Consider the following 7698-nt stretch of genomic DNA (forward strand, 5'->3'; position numbering starts at 1 on the left):
ACATGATTTTTCGAATAAGTGTAGAGCACTCGAACAATGGATTTTTGAAAGTAAAAAATGGGTAATTTATCTGCCTATAGTCGAGGCTGATATTTCTTAGCATTAAAGCGTCTGCAACCCTGCTATTACAATGAAGAGAACTGGTTATTAATTTGCATTATTTTAATAATCATAAATAATTATATGCATGAATTTACATTACATGCACCCTGACGATGATTTACCAAGATATCGCTCCATTAAATAAAGTAACCCTTTGCCATGACACTGATATACATTGGAGGATTGTACATAGTTTTATTAAACATTTATGCTTGGGTTCACCATAAGTAGAACACTGAAGTATTTTAGGCTTTAGATAATGTCAAAGATTCTAATGCTGGAATTTCTGATGTTTTAAAGCACAGAATCTATGGTTTTGGGTCACAAAGGGTAAATTTTGGTAATAAAAATAATAACTTAAAAAAGATTTGCCGTCAAACATACCCTTTTTTAAAGATGCACTCTTATACCCATGTAAGATTTACCATAACTAATACGATTGTTTAAAAATACCAAAAAGGATGAATAAATGTCAAAACAATGGTTCTTATGAAGGATACCGAGTTATATTTGAAAGAAAGTTGCAGAAAACACGGTATTCCAACCTGATACGACTATTGTTAATCACAGGAAATCTTTTAGCATTCACCAATCATTTAATATTTTTTGCGTTTTTAACCATTAAATACACGATAACAATCGTGCTATCAGTAAGTTATACTTTCCATATATGTATTATTTAGTAAGTAGTTAAAGATTTATCGCTTAAAATGTATGTTTCTTATACATGGGTATGAGTTGATTTTGAATAAGAGTGTCACTTTAAGGCAGTTGACCAGAGAAAGAGCTTGTTTGCCTACCTAAAACTTATACCTTTTAAGTTATTATTATGGTGTAAATATTTGCAATAAATACACATGTATCGACTTCGTATATAAACACAAATCAATCGCGGTACTCGATAAATATGGTATAAGCCAACCATCACAAATTTCGTGCAACGCAACCTTTTACAGTAATCAATCGGAACACCTCGGCCGTCGTTTTATGGCGGAGATGGTCAGGGTGTTCCGATTGTAAACTAGTGTAAAATGCGGCCCAAGTAAGGCCCTATGATATTTGTATACGGAAAACACGGTCCTTTCGGGGGTCCTGTATAATGTTAATTATTTTTTAATTCATTGTTAAATTTCGTTCGAGCATTCCGACTGTAAACTTATTTGGTAATAGTGTGAATAACTGTATAGGGTAAAACACCGCCCTATTGGGTGATATACGACTCTATAGATATATTGAAAAAAATCTTTATTCATTGAAGTTCGGCTTATGAAAAAGAAAACAAAATGCATAAGAAATTCCCTACCAATACAGCTATCAAAGTACAGTATTAAAATGCTTTAAAATATGCAAGTTTGAAAAATGACCGTAGATTTCACAGTCTTTGGCGACAAAGTTTTTCAAATGAATATCCCATGGTCCTATTTGTTTTATCTAAATTTATTTTCGAAATTAAGAAAAAGTTAAGGAAATATATTATTCAAAATCGTAGAATGCTGGCGAAGTCAACCATAAAGAAGAATATTTATAAAGTTGTCATGGATCACGGCTATATTTATGCTAGCTATTCTTATGCCTTGGCCTAAAATGATAATGTTTCTATTTGTGTGAATCAATTCCTAATCACCCACTATTTAGGAATCAACTTTATGATTGCCTTTGTGTCGTTCTATTTTCGGCATTAAATTGAATATCTTGTATTTCTTTCCCGCTGTGCACTTTTTTATGATATTGCTTATTATGATGTTAAACGTGTTGGAAAATAGCTCATTTGTTAATACACGTGTATTACAAATAAACATTTCTTGCCTTGTTCTGGTGATACAAAGGAAAGTGCCGGTGCTTTAAAGAACCAAGCGGTTGCATGCTTCGCACACGGATCTCTTGTCACGGATCACTCTGTTTCTTCAAATGTTCATATAAATTGACTGAGAAGTGCAGTCACTGCTATCTCATCTTACTAAGTTCATTAACCACAACACATGTAGTGATAGCATCATGGCAGTTCAAAGTCATAATGCAGCTAATGATTACGGGCAGAACTTGATTAAATAAAAATAAACATAAGCGAAATCTAGCGAAATTCCATTGAACTGTTTGATTTATATACGTACAACGCCTTATCTGGTCAATTACCTAATTGATTTACTAAGAATAAGTGTCCGCCCAGTGTTATCTTGTATATTGACAGCATAGTCTGACCAAGCGCTTCAAAGACCACGACCTCAACCAGTGATACAGCTCTTCAACGACCAAGTCTGTCTTCACACGACCAGGCGCTGGAACGAACATGACTCAAACACCGCGAGCCTATGTTTCAACGACCATGACTCCAATCCCGCGACCTAGCGCTGCAACAACGTCACTCATCACACGACCAAACGTTTCCACGACCATGACTACATTTCCGGATCCTAGCGCTCCAACGACCACGTCTCTCATCACACGACCCGGCGTTTCAACGACCATGACTCCAATCCCGCGATCTTATGTTTTAAAGACAATGTCTCTCTTCACACGACCCAGCATTTCAACGACCATGACTCCATTCCCACGTCCTAGCGCTCCAACGACCACGTCTCTCATTACACGATCCAGTGTTTCAACGACCATGACTCCAATTTCGCAACCTAGCGCTCTAACGACCACGTCTTCCATCACACGACCCGGCGTTTCAACAACCATGACTCCATTCCAGTGTCCTAGCGCTCCAACGACCACGTCTCTAAATGCACGACCCAGCGTTTCAACGACCATGACTCCATTCCCGCGACCTAGCGCTCTAACGACCACGTCTCTCATCACACGACTCAGCGTTTCAACAACCATGACTCCATTCCCGCGACCTAGCGCTCTAACGACCACGTCTCTCAATGCACGACCCAGCATTTCAACGACCATGACACCATTCCCGCGACCTAGCGCTCTAACGACCACGTCTCTCAATGCACGACACAGCATTTCAACGACCATGACTCCATTCCCGCGACCTAGCGCTCTAACGACCACGTCTATCATCACACGACTCAGCGTTTCAACAACCATGACTTCATTCCTGCGACCTAGCGCTCTAACGAACACGTGTCTCATCACAAGCCGATGGTTTCAACGACATTGACTCCTATCCCGCGACCTAGCGCTCTAATGACCACGTCTCTCATCAAACAACCCAGCGCTGTAACGACTCTGACTCTAACCCCGCAACCTAGCGCTCAAACGACTACGTGTCTCGTCACGCGAACCAGCGCCGGAACTACCATGACTCCAAGCCCGCGAGCCTGTGTTTCAACGTCCATGACACCAACTCTGCAATCTAGCGCTCCAACGGCCACGAAACGAGTCCCATGGACCAGTGAAAAAAAAACACAACGGAGAAACAATGTCGACTTTGACAGAATAATGAAATCGAAATCGAAGGTCCATCTAGAATGAACATACTTGATAATGTGCATCCTGAACAGATTCTGGGATTTAGAAGTTGTTATTTGTCATAAACAAAGAATATCGAGGGATATATGTGGATCATGGAAGCAAACATGTAAGAATGACAGACGGAATCTGTTAAAAAAACGCCATGCAGAATGTTAAACAAATGAACCAATGAGGTCGGTGTGACCCCCGTTGGGTTCTTCGTTGTCCGAGTATATTTTTTTTCTTAAATGAGGGTTTACAGTCAAATCACACAACGAACAGGTTGACGTATAACGTTTCCCGAACAACCGCTTTGTTTTTTTCTTCAAATTTGCCTGGTAATAAATTGTCCTCATTTGGAGGTCGGAGGCAGAATGTCCTTGGTTGGAGGTGTTTCGTTCGCATTTTTTGGGTGTGTCAATGTCCCTGGTTGGCGGTGTTTTGTTAAAAAATGTTTACGTATTTAAACCTCTACCCAGATAGCTTTAAGTCCGTTTAACACATTGACGTAATTATTTTTCAAAATTACACCCTGGAAAATGGTGTCCTCATTTGGATGTGAAATGTTGCGTGTCCTCAGTTGGCGGTGCTTGCAAGTACGTGCGTGCGTGCGTGTGTGTGCGTGCGTGCGTGTGTGTGCGTGTGTCTGCGTGTGTGTGTGTGCGTGTGCGTGTGTGTATGTGTGTGTATGTGTGTGTGTGTGTGTGAGCTTAACCATACTGATAGAAAATGCATAGAAGGTTATATTATATAAAGATGAAGATAATGTGTTATTACTACTCTATGTGAAAATAAATGAGAAAAAAAAACAATACAACTACCCAAAAGCATTTCGTTTCCAATATAAGTTTGCTATTTTTCAAAGACTAATGAGACATTTTGAAAGGCGTGAACCCTTTTTTTTGTTCCAACAAAATAGTAAGAAATAGGCAGGTGGATAGGAATATCAATTCTTTCACTTATCTTACGTTTTTAACCACGACACGTTTTCTCCTCATCATTTGTGGAATGTCAGTCGACCTAAAGACTGTTGTCGGAACAATTTTAATAAACCTGTATACTATTGAAATCCGTTTGTTATTCATTCATCTGCCAATTAGCAAAAAATAATTGCAAATAAATTCCTCACGGGTTCTCAAAATGTTGTTTTTATTTCTATGCATTTTGCATTAATTCCAATCAACATTTTTAGTGTTTAATATAATTATCGAATTCAAAATAAAATGTTCTTTTAAATACCTTTTCCAATGCACATTGAAAATAATACACTTATTGACAAAACGTAACACTCGACTCAATCTAAATGTGGGTCAGTGATGTATTACTCATTTATAAATACTTCAGCAAATGTTTGTTTTGACGGGGATCCCTTACACGGATGGTTTGTAATGTTTGCATGCTGTACCGATAATAACATATCAGGTATCATGCTAATCATGGCGATGCATGATTAGCAATTGAATGAAAATAAATAAACACCGTCATGCAGTAGTGTGTAATACGACGTTTTAACAGATAAATTAATTTTGAGGGAGTGCACACTATGACTAAATAGGTAAGGGATTTAACGTCTTTTGAGCATGGACCCATTTAATAGGCGTAGATTTCAGCCACCCATACACATATCTACATAAGTAAATGTTGTGATCATTTTCAGGAGTCTTATAAAGTTTTTATTGTCGTTAATGCTCTCCGTCATTAATGAAAACGCAAAACGACAGACAAACCCAATATTCCGTTACTCATTCATCCTGTGGATGGAAATTCATCGGGAATTTTATTCAAGTACAGATGTTATGCTCAATTGATATCGTATATTTCCTTCTATGACGCACGCGTTCCTGTCTAAATGAAACAGCTATTTATTTTTCTTTTGTTGGAAACGTTTAAATTTTCTAACTCTGTAAACAACTTAATCTAATTGAACTTTATTTATTTTAAATTACATATTATATAAATACGTGTCAGAACAGCTCGATCTAAGCTGTTTCGTATCCGGGGGTATTTAAATAAGCTGTGCTCTTCCAGGGAGATCACTGCGTAGGTAAATTTTATGGGTACGGCCATGTTTATCGTTGATTTGGATTCCCTTCGCCTTGTATGACTAGAGTTTGAATTATTTATAATGTCGACATTAGATCCTTTTGTTGTTAGCGGATTGCAGGAGCTATATTAAAACTGCAAATTAAGGAGCATTAACACTTGGATTAACACTGCTTCCTATAGTTCATACTGGAAAAAGTAAAATAATAATAAAATTAGTATTAACTTATATGCTCGCAGAATCCTTACATGAAATCGTTTTTAACCAATATACCAAGTATATGTGTTCACCATGCAATGCAACCTTGCTATTTATTTGCTTGTTACCTACTTATTCAGAATGTATATAGTTCAATTTCAAGGTCAAGCCAAGCCTTCTTAAATCCTTCTAACTTTTATCCGGACAGTAGACCAGCCAAACATAATAAATAATAAAAAATATAACTTCCCAGTCCTTCATTATCAGTATCAGTTCCTTTTAATCACAGCCTGGATCATGTTCTTCATCATTTCAGGAAGCCCACATATGTTGTTGAGAAGGTGGACACATCGACTCGCGTCAAGTAGGATCACTTCGCATTTGTGTTGTGTACACAATTAGAATAATTGACTATTTTAGATTTTCTTAAATTCTACAAACTCTCAAATAATGATATCTTATATATATGTTCCGTTATAGATCTGTCATATTCGTAGTATATTATACTACCCTTAAATGTCAACCAACATTTCGCAAGGACAATATATGTTCTGAAGATCGGGTAAGGTTGTGAAATAACTTTTATTGCACTAAGACAAAAAAGTTTTGAACTAACACTACCACGACTTGTTAAAATGTAAGCTTAATCAGATTTGAGATGAGTCTTTTACTTACTGATGATATAGGCATTTGCATCAGAACGATCTTTTTATACATAGATTTGAACGTTCTAGCTCAAGATTTGCATTGCCGCCAAATATAAACAATCCGGGTTTTCTCATAATTGACATACTTTTACGCTCATGTACAATAGCAACAGGTGTCACTATGCTACACTAGTAAGTCACATGGTGGTGAAAGTATCCTCGGTTTGAAAGTTCGATTACTAGCCATTTGACTTTCATCCGACTAAACCCGACAGCATTCAGTCACCTTATACAGTGTATCAACGGTTTGCGTTCATACCCCTGACATCAGGGATCAATTAACAGATTTATTGAATGAATACGCAAATGTATGTGCAATAACTACCCTTAACACCATCACCACCCAACAACAGAAGGCAAGGCCAAAGGTTTTTCTCGACAATATATTTCTATACTTAGATTCGTGTGTAAAACTTAATACATACATACATTGAAATAAAACCTGGTGCTTTAAATTTGGTTGGGTGGTTAATAGTAACCCTTTCACGTTTCATTGAACACAACTTTTCTAAAAGTTACGCTTCTTCTGAACTAATAATAGGAAATGCATTCATTTGAGCAACACATTATATCAAGAAAGTATTATAATATTGACGACAGTGTTTTGCAATTAAAGTTAGAACTGTTCATCTGCCAATAAATGTGGGCATATAATATGTATTTATTGTTCTTTCTTGCAATGAAATGATGAGTGTTTTGCGCCCACTGATACGCTCTACTGGTATTTGTTGTCCGGGAACATGGCCGGATCATGACTGTGTGTTTCCGTGGTTACTGCATTGTTGATGTCATCTAAACGTAAAGGGGGGCCGCCCTCATTGTCCTATTTTTGAAGATAACCGGCGGTGAATGATTTAATAATCATACATGTACACTCGGAGTTTAAAACTTGTTTCAACTTCTCTTGGACCTCAGGTATATTTTCTATGATGGTCAGCTGTAGCATATTCAAATAAGTACTACATGCAACGTCACCTGCATGTGTTATGTCACAGATGTTTAAAGTCGTCTTTAAGTCGTCATATATATATGTATGTACATTCTTAAACTGTACCGTTATTATTATTGACTGCCTTCCTGATGCGGCTCTCTCACAATGATATAAAGAATGGATTTAGCAAAATCTACAGTTTTTAGCTCAGTGTTAAAACATTCCTCAATTACTACACAAGCTATATTTAAGCAAAATCTAGACTTTAAGTTTATATTAATTATGCAGCTCTTGATGAAAGCTAACTT

Source organism: Mya arenaria, chromosome 7 (genome assembly GCF_026914265.1).
Source record: "Mya arenaria isolate MELC-2E11 chromosome 7, ASM2691426v1".
Lineage (NCBI taxonomy): Eukaryota > Metazoa > Mollusca > Bivalvia > Myida > Myidae > Mya > Mya arenaria.